General features: G+C 37.6%; 1 long non-coding RNA gene across 2 annotated transcripts; it reads left to right on the top strand.

Moving 5' to 3' along the window:
* The first annotated feature begins 423 nt into the window (after window positions 1–423).
* Window positions 424–1,326, top strand: LOC149184228 (uncharacterized). 2 transcript variants are annotated; one of them, XR_016257252.1, is made up of 3 exons: window positions 571–845; window positions 943–1,020; window positions 1,115–1,326. It is a non-coding gene; the product is annotated as an uncharacterized LOC149184228 (long non-coding RNA). The 2 variants fall into 2 exon arrangements; XR_016257251.1 differs by having other exon boundaries at window positions 424–1,020.
* The last annotated feature ends 11,261 nt before the right edge of the window (window positions 1,327–12,587 follow it).

The following is a 12,587-nucleotide window of genomic DNA, read 5'->3' as shown; positions in this document are numbered from 1 at the left end:
TTCAAAAATCATGAGAAATTAGTTAGTTACGACTACCTCTCATGGAAATGGTCATACGTGAATGACTTACTTAACCCAGTTAAATCCCAAAAATGATCTCTAATATAATGCACTGCCTAAACCTCTTAATACTTAAACATATTATATTTTTGATACTGGCAAGTTTTGCCTAAACCTCTTAATACTTAAACATATTATATTTTTGATACTGGCAAGTTCAAATTTTCAGAAACATATTTTATTAAGTGAAAATTGTGAAAATTTATATTTTTATTTATTTATTTCTCTTCAAGGTAAAAAAAATACAATTTTTAAAATAATTTTTCATTTACTGAAAAATATAATTTGATTGGCGTAATTAAAAGAAGGAGAAGATCTCTTTGATATGGTTTGATTGAGTTCAAACTTGCTGGCAACTTCGCATCTTGCAACCAAAACATTATGGACGGAGACTATCTCTTTGATTTGCACGGACTTAGACAAGCCGAAAATATAATTTGATTTGTGTATTTATCTTGAATTAAAAGGAAGGAGATCACTGGGCTAACCCTTTGATTGGATTTGATAGGCAGGGGCTCACATTTACATAACTCCGGTCTTATGTAAATGTTAGGGTTTCTTTCTTTTAGAGACACCATTAACATTAAATTTGATCTCCTACCTGGGAGCTGGGAGTGTTTGACATTTCTCAATATTTATTCTTTATCTGTATCTTTGGAGGATTTGTTAAGTGCGGAATGGGGTTTCCTGTTGTCAATTTTGCTGTGGAGGGTTTCAGCTCCATCTTCTGGCAGAGGGTTTCTTAGTGAGGGTTTTGGCTCCATCTTCTGGCAGAGGGTTTCTTAGTGAGTATCCTCAGCTCTTTCATCTCCGTTGGATCTCCGAGGGTTTGTCTACGCTGGTGAAGCCTTGTCATTCTCACTGTTTGTTGTTTTCCAACAGATACTGCCATGGCCTAAACTGGACAGGTTGTGCCGGGGAAGTTTCTCGACAAGCCGGAGGTGCCCGGCATCTGCCCAGGTAAGAGACAACAGTTCTGATTTATGTTTCATTTTGGTTTTCTGTTCGTATTATTTATGAAATCCTAACTTCTGTCTTCTTTTGTTTTTGTCAGGCTCCACAAACTTTGATCCTGGTGGTTTCCTCCCGGCTGTCGCTTCTCCAAGATTATCCTTCAGCTTTAACCGGGTATGAGAAACAATGAACACGGCTCCAGGATTTGAAGCTTTGAATTCGACATGAGTCTTGGTCTCGACTTTTACTTGTTTGGTTATGCAAATTTTCGTGGAGAGGCCGAACTCGATTTTTCATTGATTTTATGTAAAACTCTCTTTGATGAGACTCTGAGTCTATCAACCGTGTTAAATCTGGCTAGGGTTAGGCATTGGAAAGTCTTCATCCAATCTTAGTTGTTTATAAATAAGTCTAAATCCTAGGGTCTTCTGTGCTTGTTCGGCCATCTCCAAAATTAGATGGTCGGGGTTTGGCTATGTTGGCCTTCCACTTATATGTCTGGTTACAAGGAAACTACGGGTATCACTGCTACTGTTTTACTTCTTTTGGTGAAGGTTAATTTCTGGTTGTACATTTTTTATAACTACAATACATTATGCAAGATTTCTCCCTATGTATTTTATGGAAAATTTCCTACTGTATTCACAATTGTTTCCATGGTTTATTGTTGTAATGTCATTGAGTGGATATACCGAGAGTTCTTATGCATTATCAGGAAGACAATATTTCGATTTCCTAAAATAGTGGTTATTCTTGATTTATGGTATAGTCGAGTTGTGCTCTTCTTTTTTTTTTTGTTTAAAAGATATGTGTTTAGAGAGCCATATACATCTTTAAGGCTTGTAAATAGCGCTGTAAGCTTTCGGTGATTTTTTTTTTTTAATTCCGTTAATGTACCTTGTGGTTTTCACTTCTGTTTCAAACTCCTTCGATGGTGAATTTTACTTGTTACCTAAAAAAACAAGTCTTAGTTATTTACCTGCTATGTTCAGAATCCGAACTATGTACTTTTCCCTTTATGGTTAATTCCACTCAGTAATGGTTATTTCTATACCGTTTCAAACGTAACAGAGTTACTCCCAAATTTCTTTTCCTTTCACTAGAATTTACATGTACAGGTACTTTAAAGCTTATTATATTATAAACATTCTGGTTGTTTCTATACCGTTTTCAAATGTAGCAGAGTTATTCTTATTCTTAGTTCTTCCTTTCGTTAGAATTTACATGTATAGGTACTTAAAGCTTAATATATTGGAAACATGTACCTAAACATACATAGAGTAATTAAACTAAATTCTGTCTTTAGCCTTAATTAACTCTGTCAACTGCTAAACAAATTACTCTCTTATATAATTCTAATAACAACTTAACAAGATATTCTTCTAGATTAGTACCAGATTAGTACTTATCTGATTATCTTGAACAATCAGAATTGTTAACTCGTATTGCCTCCCAACCTTTTGTTAATTCGTATTGCCTCCCAACCTTGAGACTTGGGCCACAACGCCTCTGTCTCCCCTCGAGCTGCCCTTTTTTGGGTCTTCCTTTCAAGAAGCTAGATCTTGATATGTAGTTGTTAACTCGTATTGCCTCCCAACCTTTTGTTAACTTGTATTGCCTCCCAACCTCCTTTTGTTAACTTGTATTGCCTCCCAACCTTGAGACTTGCGCCACAACGCCTCTATCTCCCCCCGAGTTGCCCTTTTTTGGGTCTTCCTTTCAAGAAGCTAGATCTTGATATGTAGTAGTTATCTGGTCCTAACCAGACTTTACCTCAGTTCCTGCCTGTCCTTACAACACAGTTCTTTTCTTTCCTTCATAAGTTTTCTCCCTCCCTGATCTCAGATTCCCCATCCTTTTGATCTTTTTGGGATAAAAACATTTCTTAGGAGTAGTTAGGGTTGACAACTGCCCAACCTAACTATCACTTGAGAATTACACCCATCATCTTTTCACAGATGTCTTCTCAAGAAATTATATTAAATCACTTTCTTGTCAAAATTCCAGCACTACATTTCTTTTGATAATTTCAAAACAGAAATTCTATTCATTAACCAAAACTTTAAATCAGTGTTCTAGTTTGTTTTAATATGCAGTAAATAAAAGAAAATTCACATTTACGGGGGATATCACATCTACTCACAACTGGAACCTACTTCTATGAAGTAATTTAGGCAGCGTTTTCACTCACCAAGGTATTTTATTTTGTGATTTGAATATCACCAAAAAAAAATTGGTTTTACCATCAAAAAGAGGTTTTCCAACTTAGCATGTAAGTTAGGAAATTAAAAAGACAAATGAATATAGTTTTATTTCTACTCACAACTGGAACCTACTTCTATGAAGTAATTTAGGCAGTGTTTTCACTCACCAAGGTATTTTATTTTGTGATTTGAATATCACCAAAAAAAAATTGGTTTTACCATCAAAAAGAGGTTTTCCAACTTAGCATGTAAGTTAGGAAATTAAAAAGACAAATGAATATAGTTTTATTTTTTTGTTTGGCTGAATTGCTTTTTTCTTCCATTTTTTTAACTTTATATATATATATATATATATATATATATATATATAAAGTTCCAAGAGATAATTCAGGTCGAGTTCCTGTTTGCTAAGTACTTCACCTATCACGAGGGGATTTTTCCATGGATGTTCAGTGTGAACAACTCTTATATATATATAATGTTGTTGTTAACAAAACTCAATCAATTTTTTTACCTAAAGTATTAAGAAAAAAAGTGTTTTAGTAGTGATTTGATGTAAAATGTCATTCATTTCAAATTCAACACAATTACATGAGATAAACTTGTAATTTGAGTACTTTTAAAGATTTTAAACATATGTTTTGAAAACATTACACGTTTAATTAGAGACGGAGGTAAGGCATCTATCTCTCCATTAAGTTCAACAACCAAACTCCTTTTGGAAAGAGATGGCAAAGCCTCTAAGTTTAATGTAACTATGATGAGTGATATTTGAAAAGGAAAAATTGCAAATAACATAAGTTTTTGCTAGCTACACATATATGACACTTAGTTGATTCTTTAGAGTCTACCTTGCAATAAGGTTAGCATTATCTGTTAGAAATATGTGTCATTCATTGAATCCACTTTATCTCAATACAATACATGTTACATCAACTTGCACTGTCAAATGTACCTCCAGTCATACGATTTTATATATCTCTTTTTTTTTTCATATTTTTCTATAATATTTATTCTATTAAAAATAAGAGTTCTTATATTTAGTGATTTGGTTTTTCAAGATGATCCAAAATTTGATATTCCTACAATGTACCTTTGTATCTTTAGGGACAATTGCTAGTATTATACATGTTTTGCTCAATATTTCACACCACAAGTGGATGGAGAATATTGGACAAAGCTTAGAAATATGTATAATATTATATATAATTTGCCCAATGTTTAGCCCCGGCTTCACCACGCCATGAAGATGGCGGGAATTATATATGTTTGAGTGTGGTGAGATTAGGGGAAATATTGTGTAAAACACATATAATATGATATATGTTTTTCCAAATATTTCTGAGTACCCATAAGATATATGTTTTGCTCAATATTTCACCCCAGCCCCACCACAACATGAGGATGGGGAAATTCTATATTTTTTTGTTCAATATGTCTGGCCACCCACACCCTAATGGGAAGTTGGTGGTGGGGAGACATATTGGGCAAAACATATATAAAATATTATATATGATTTGCCTAATATTTACGGAAACTAGGGGAAAGATTAAGAAAAACAAATATAACAGTGTATATGTTTCACATAATATTGCCTCAACTCCTCATGGTGAGAGGAAATATTGTCCAAAACATATATAATATTTGTTATGTTTTGCTCAATATTTTTTCCACTTACATCTCATAAATGGTAATAATAATAAAATGTTTACTTGACTTAAGAGGGAGTTAAACTTGGAAATAGTTTGTTTGGTTCAAACCAGGTTACTGGTGTAGTACATGCCTTTCCCAATGTCCTGGGAGGTGTACTCAGTCCCTACTTGATTCTTCATGGCATAAAGACAATACACCTTCGTGTACAACAAATTGTGATTTATTTGATGAATGAGATTCATTGAGTTTTGTGATATTTTTTTGAAGAGAGCAAGGAAATTGGAGAGAGAGAGAGAGAGAACTTCCATTAGGAAACGACGACTTGTAAGAGCAAGGGTTTCAAGATTCTGCAAGTGTTGAACTCCATGGAGGGGCGCAAAGGGGGGAGCTCCACTCCCTCCTATAGTCAGGCAATAGCCAGCCGAGGTAAGAAACCGATAGACACTGCGAGAGGTCCTTTAGGAGAAGGGAAAAGGAACATTGAAGAGGAACAAGATTTGACCAATACAAGGGAGGACAATAGAACAAAAGAAAATGAGGAAGAAGACAAGAAACAGGAAGCAGAACACAAAACGCCAAAGGGTCCATGTAAACCTAAGGCTGAGGTCACACCCAGAGTAGTTTTAAATGATCCTGCTCTGCAGGTGCACAGGGACCACATGCGGACCTATGCTATCATTTGTAAATTCATGGGATTATGGCCCACAGAAAAGGCGCTACAAGCGTGGATTAAATACCACTGGAAACCGAAAGGAGGCATAGACCTACATCTTGGGTCAAAAGGTTTCTTCACTATGGTCTTTACAAATATCGAGGACAAAGACAGGGTGTTTGAAGGAGGGCCCTACTTCTATGCTGCTGCAGGCATCTACATGCGACCTTGGATGATGAATTTTGTCCCGGAGCGAGAGACTTTCACTTCAGTCTCGGTCTGGGTAAGACTCTATTCCCTACCTCTAGATTACTGGTAAACTGAATCTTTATCTGCCATAGGAAATAAATTAGGGCGTTTTGTCAAAGCATCTGAGGCCACTAGAAGGGAAAATACATTTCCTTCGCACGAATATGTGTGGAGATGGATCTCTCTGGAGCTCTACCGGATGAGGTCATCTTGGAAGTTTTTTATGAAGAATGGATGCAAACAGTTGATTATGAACATATTCCTTTTAGATGTCGTAGGTGCCATGAACATGGGCACCTATTTAGAGACTGCTCTCTTAGTAAAATAGATAACAAAAGTAAAGCTACCACAGTGAAAGACACTGAAAACTTTCACAAAGTGGGACATAGAGGAAAGGAGGGCAAAAGGGGGCCAAAGAAACATCAAACAGAAGGGCAACAGGCCAGTCTGAACAGGTTCCAAGTTCTAGAAGAAGAGGAAGAGACAACAAAGGTAGATCAGGTAATGGAAGACAACCTAGGGGAGAAGGAGAAGGAAGAAAATAGTGGGCAAAAACAGGATATTAATAAACAAAAAGAGACTACGCTGAGTGATGGGGAACTAGAAATGGACCAAGAAATGACCCAGAGTGAGATGGAAATGGAGGATCATGAACTTTATGATATTCTTGATAGAGAACACCTAGATCTGGAAGGGTTCTTGAAACAGGGGACCATAGGAGGGGTAGACTCACTACCTCAAGAAGAGTTTAACAGAGTACAACAGCTGTTTCTATGGAGAACTCAGGCTAAAGGGCTGGAAAGGCAAAGAAACAATGAAAAGCAGGGCAACGAAGGTGTGAAAACTATGAAAACCACACCAGGATTAGCTCTCAGAAATCCAGGAAGGAAAAGAGGTAGAAAAAAGCAGAATGAATTATTGATGGAATGTGGAAAGCTAATGATAGATTCAGGTAAGATGAAAGAACTAACTAGCTACTCCTTTACAAATCTTTCATAATGAAGTTCACATCTTGGAATATCAGAGGTCTAGGAAGTAAAAGAAAACAAAGGATGCTTAACAATAGAATGAAACAAGAAGCTCCAGATATGATCTTTATTCAGGAAACTAAATGTTCCATTCAAAAAATAAGAGAAATACACAGTGAATGGCTCCATAAATATGAGTTTCTAGAAGTCAAAGCAGATAAAACAGTAGGAGGTATACTTACTCTTTGGAACCCCCAAAAGATTGGCATAATAGATGCTAAGGCATCTAGGAATTATTTATCAGTGGTTATTCAGCCTGTGGGAGACAGGGAGATTTATTTAATTACAAATGTCTATGGCCCCCAAAGACCGGATGATAAACTCAGGCTTCTAGATTCCCTTGTGGAACTAAGAGATAGACATGCAGGAGTACCATGGATTATGGGTGGGGACTTCAACATGATCAAATCACTGTCGGAGAAAAAAGGTGGGACCAGAACTTTAAGCAAAGACTCTATAGCATTTCAGAATTTTATAGATAACATGAAGCTAGTTGACACTGATATGAGTAATGGCCTCTATACATGGAACAATAGGAGAGGAGGAGAGTCTCAAGTAGCCTCTAAGTTAGATAGATTCATAATCTCAGAGGACCTTATGCTCACAGACAGGGAAATGACAGTGAGAATTCTCCCCTTTGGAGGCTCGGACCATTGGCTTGTACAACTTGAGGTTCAGGGCATTGGCACCCCCAAGAACAGACCTTTTAGATTTGAGAATATCTGGCTCACCCACCCAGATTTTATTAGCAACATTGCAAAATGGTGGACAAAAGATCTGCATATTCAGGGTACGAGAATGTTTCTTCTACACAAAAGACTGAAACACATCAAGCTCAGACTCAAAGATTGGAACAAGAATGAATTTGGTAATATTTTTGAAGTAAAAAAAGCTGTTGAAGGTAAAATGCAGGAACTCAATCAAGCCCTTATCACGGATGGCTTTGATAGAGTCAGAAATGATCAAGTCACCAAGCATCATCAAGACTGGGAGAACTTATGTAAACAAGAGGAGATATTTTGGAGACAAAAATCGAGAGTTCAATGGCTAAAAGAAGGGGAAAGAAACACTAGGTTTTTCCACAGATCCACCATGGCGAACAGGTCTCATAACAGGATCTCATCGATCAAGGACTCTGGAGGTCAACTACTCAATACCCATGAAGATATAGAAGCTGTGCTGGTTCAGCACTTTCGAAGTATCGTAGAGGAGACTAGCTTAGACAGAGTTCATTTTATCAGGGACTTAACAAAGCACATACCTAAGCTAGTAACAAGAGAGGATAATTTCAATCTCAATAGGCTGGTGACTGAAGAGGAGGCTAGTGAGGTCATCAAAGAAATGCAGAATGGTAAAGCGCCAAGCCCTGATGGCGTCAATGTCGATTTCTTTAAAGCTTGCTAGAACATTGTCAAGCAAGATATTCTGAATGTTGTGGAGGACTCTCGGATGAATAGAACCATTTTGAAGGTGCTCAATACATCCTTCATCTCTTTGATCCCCAAACAGGACATTGCTTAGACTCCAGAAAGATTCAGACCAATAGCTTTGTGCAATGTGGTGTACAAGATAATATCCAAGGTTATTGCCAATAGGCTCAAACCCCTTCTTCCTACTCTAGTTTCTGTGGAACAAACAGGATATGTGGAGGGTAGACAAATTCTCAATAACATCATTCAAGCGCATGAGGTGGTTCATTCATTGATAAGCAATAGGAAGGTGGGAATGATTATGCAATTGGACCTAGCCAAAGCTTATGACAAGATGAATTGGACCTATATCAGGAAGGTCCTTCTAGCCTTTGGATTTGACCATAACTGGGTTAGATGGGTCATGGCCCTGGTGACCTCATCTAGCTTTTCAATTCTGGTTAATGGTTTTCCATCCAAGACTTTTACTCCTACAAGAGGCCTCAGGCAGGGAGATCCGCTCCCCCCCTTTCTCTTTATCCTCATGATGGAAGGACTTGGTCGAACTATCAAGCATGCTAAAGAAGTGGGTAACATCAAGGGTCTCCAACTCTCTAAGAATGGACAGGCTTTGACCCATCAACAATTTGTTGATGACACCATGTTGCAGGGCATCCCCACGGTCAAAGAAGCGCTTGCTTATAAACAAATCCTGAGTGACTTTGCCATGGCTATGGGTACAGAGGTAAATCTCTCCAAATCTAAGATTTTCTTCTTTAACACTAATATTGCTATTCAGAGGAATATCTCCAAAATTCTGGGCTTTCAAAGGGATATCCTTCCTTCCAAATACTTGGGATTTCCTCTAACTGATAAACCTTTGCACAAGAGTATTTGGGAGCCGGTGATTAACAAGATGCAGGACAAAACTCGGAAATGGACTATTAGATCTTTGAACTTGGCAGGCCGGTTGGTGCTTACAAAAGCTGTACTTCAATCAATCCCCGTCTTCATGCTTTCTGCCCTTCCAGCTCCAAAAGGAGTCTTGCAACAATTTAGAACCATTCAAAGGGACTTTCTTTGGGGTAAGGGGGAGGAGAGAAAGAAATGGGCCTTGGTAGCCTGGGATAAGATTTTCAAACCTAAAAATCACGGAGGTCTTGGACTGGATGATCCGGAAGTGCTAAGCAAAGTTTTAGGGGCAAAATTATGGTGGCGTTGGGTAAAAGATCCAAAGGCTCAGTGGGCTCGTATTTGGAAAGAAAAATATGCCAGCAATTGGGAAGACAATGATCACATAAGGATGACTGGCATCATAAAAGGCTCCTACATCTGGAATAAAGCCTGGGAGAATAGAGGCTTAGTGAAAAGAAATAGCTTCTGGGAAATCAGAGAGGGAGATCTTGCTTTGTTTTGGGAGGATAAATGGCAACAAGAACCTACACTGCTAAGAGAGGACTTTGTGGACCTCAAGAATGAAACTGATACTAAAGGGTTACTTAGGGTAAAAGATTTTTGGGATCAAACCAATAGTGAAGGAAAATGGCGAACTTGGAAGAATATGGAATACAGGGATGATAGCCCCTTGAAAGTAAAAGCTGATGCACTTCTAACAATGTTGGACCAAAGGAAAATTCTGGTATCAGAGGGGCATGACCAACTTAGATGGGGCAACAATAATGAAGGCAACTTCAATCTTAAGGAGGCAAAGCGCATAATCCTAGAGCTTGATTCTAATGTACCAGACAGGGTTTGGCAGAACCTATGGAGGCATCAAGGATGGATGAAAATCAAACTTTTCATGTGGCTGGTACATCATAAGAAAATTCTGACTTGGGAAAACATTCGGAAGAGGGGTGTCCTGGGACCATCCAGGTGCCAGCTTTGTGAGTCTCAAGAGGAAACGATGGAGCACCTTCTCAATAACTGCATTTTCACCTCCAGGTTGTGGGATACTTTTGCCACAATTTTTTGACAGACAGAGAGGGACAAAGGAAGCATTATCAATACCCTTAATAACTGGAGAGGAAACTTCTCTGATTATGAAATTCTTCGCACAGCTTGGGCTTTAACTCCAAGCTTCATTATATGGAATGTTTGGAAAGAAAGGAACTACAGAATCTTCAAAAATGAAAAAAGCTCCTCCCAGAGCATTATGGCGCAGATCTTAAGACAGCTTAAGGAAACAGTGGGAACTTTAGTGCGAACTTCCCCAACAACTCCTCCTTCAGAAGCTGAAATGCAGATACTTCTTCAGTTGGGTATGCAGGGGCTTATACCACAGGGCATGGATAGGCAGGTGAAGAAACTGGTCAATAAGCCAGACTGTTGTTATCCTCCCCCTCAGGGTTTTTTGAAATGCAATATTGATGGGGCCTCAAAAGGCAACCCAGGTATTGCTGGTTATGGAGGGGTGTTAAGGGATGAAAATGGCTGCATCCTTTTTATTTTTCATTGCCATTTGGGAAGAGCTACAAATAATATGGTGGAACTAATGGCACTAGAGCATTGTTTAGAAATCCTGAAGCAGGACAATCTTCAGAATATTATAATTGAAGCTGATTCTGAGTTAATCATCAACTCGGTCAAGAGAATCTGCTGTGGTACGGAGCCAGAGAAGGTCTCAAGACATTGGAGGCTGCTTCAGGTCTTTCAAAGGATACAGTTTCACCTTCTGTGCTTGCGAACCGTGAGTTTCACTCATGTGCGAAGGACGACAAATAAATTGGCGGACATTCTAGCTAATCAAGGGGTGCTCTGCACCAAAAGCAGTGTCAAGTTGAGATGGCAAGAGATGCCTTAGGATAGATTGAGGGAGCATTGTCTCAATCAGGCGGATGAGGACAGAACGTTATATCAAAACAGAGTTGGGCAACAGTGGCAAAGACGAGGTCTAGTTGATTCAGATGAATTATGAAGTGGTACTTCAGAAGTGATGTTACAATTGGGATGCAGGTCTTTGTCTGCTTCCTCAGCCCAGGTAAGCGCAAACACAGGAGTCTCAGGTGGAGGTTGCTCGACAGACAGCGGCTCTTGGATGATCGGACAGAGAACATCAAGAATGGTAAGAAGATTTTCATCTTCCTTTGGTTCAAGTGCCTAAGGAGTCGGGGTGGTGCGATGGACCAGAGTCCCGACTTTCTCAGCAGACTCAAAACCCCCTGCATCACTTCCCGTGGTATCCATACCGCCCTCAGAGTGGTTTTTGGTTTATCGCATGCCCTTAAAGTAGGGAGCAGTTTTTCGGAGTTGAACGTGATTCCACTCACCACGCAACACGTGGCCAAGGTTGGGGAGGGAATACCGCCCTCATCGCGCGGTAATTCTTTGAGCCTTTTGATCATGCGATATGATCCTCCACCGTTGGATCTGGAAAGGAGAATCAACGGTCAGGGAACAACGTGCATGTTGGTGGGTCCAGGTCTTGAAGCATGTATAGCTTCGCGGTGGGTCATGCATTGTTTATTTTGAATTTGTGGTACTTCGGGTCTGTTGTTTGGGTCTTTAGGACCTAGCTGGCGGGTTTATTTTTTGGGTGAGGTTTCCACCTAGGGCTAAAAGGTTTAGCTGGTGGTTGTTTGTATTTTATGTATTTTTATCCTTTTGGACATTTTGAATAGAAAGCACGACTCTTGCATTAGCAAAAAAAAAAAGAGGGAGTTAAACTTTTAGTTTTATGATTTACATCATACTTATAACACTACAAACAACAACTAAACTAACACCAACTTAACTATCTTATAAACTTAAATTTATACATTTTTCATACAAAATGCTTTAAAAATTTAATTTCTTATTAATTTTTTAAACATAAATAAACAAAAAAAATATTATTAATTAAAAAATATATATTTTATATGATGAGCATTGAAGAAACGATGTAGTTTAATTTAACTCATTAAAAAGACCCTCTATAAAAACTATTGAGTTGAATATATTGTTACAATAACATATATAATTTATGACAATTTAAATATAATGCCAAATAAGATTACCAAATACCTACTTTGAACCATTCTAAATAAGTGAATTAGGAAAGTAGGTTAGGTTACGAAGTTATAATGGAGGTGATTGCGGAAAAAAAAAAATCGGCCACTTAACTATAATGTCTAATAAAATTGTTAAATATTAACATTGAAATTAATTTTTGATGATATCTATATTAAACTAATTTATATAAGAAAAATATACTATTTTTTTTTATTAATTTAAATATATAAACATATTGGTTTAATATTTTTTTTGGATGTGAAAGTAATTAATCAATTATTATAAAAATATAATAATTTATTATTATTTTTTAATTAATAATTATAACTTTTTTTACAATTTCTTTTTTCTATCACATTCATCTTCATATATAAAATGAAACTAGAGA

Source organism: Pinus tabuliformis, chromosome 3_2 (genome assembly GCF_031772625.1).
Source record: "Pinus tabuliformis cultivar Carrire ecotype Pingquan chromosome 3_2, CPIR1, whole genome shotgun sequence".
NCBI classification, from domain to species: domain Eukaryota; kingdom Viridiplantae; phylum Streptophyta; class Pinopsida; order Pinales; family Pinaceae; genus Pinus; species Pinus tabuliformis.
Note: the sequence above shows the minus strand (reverse complement) of the source record. Positions and strands in the feature narration are given on the sequence as shown.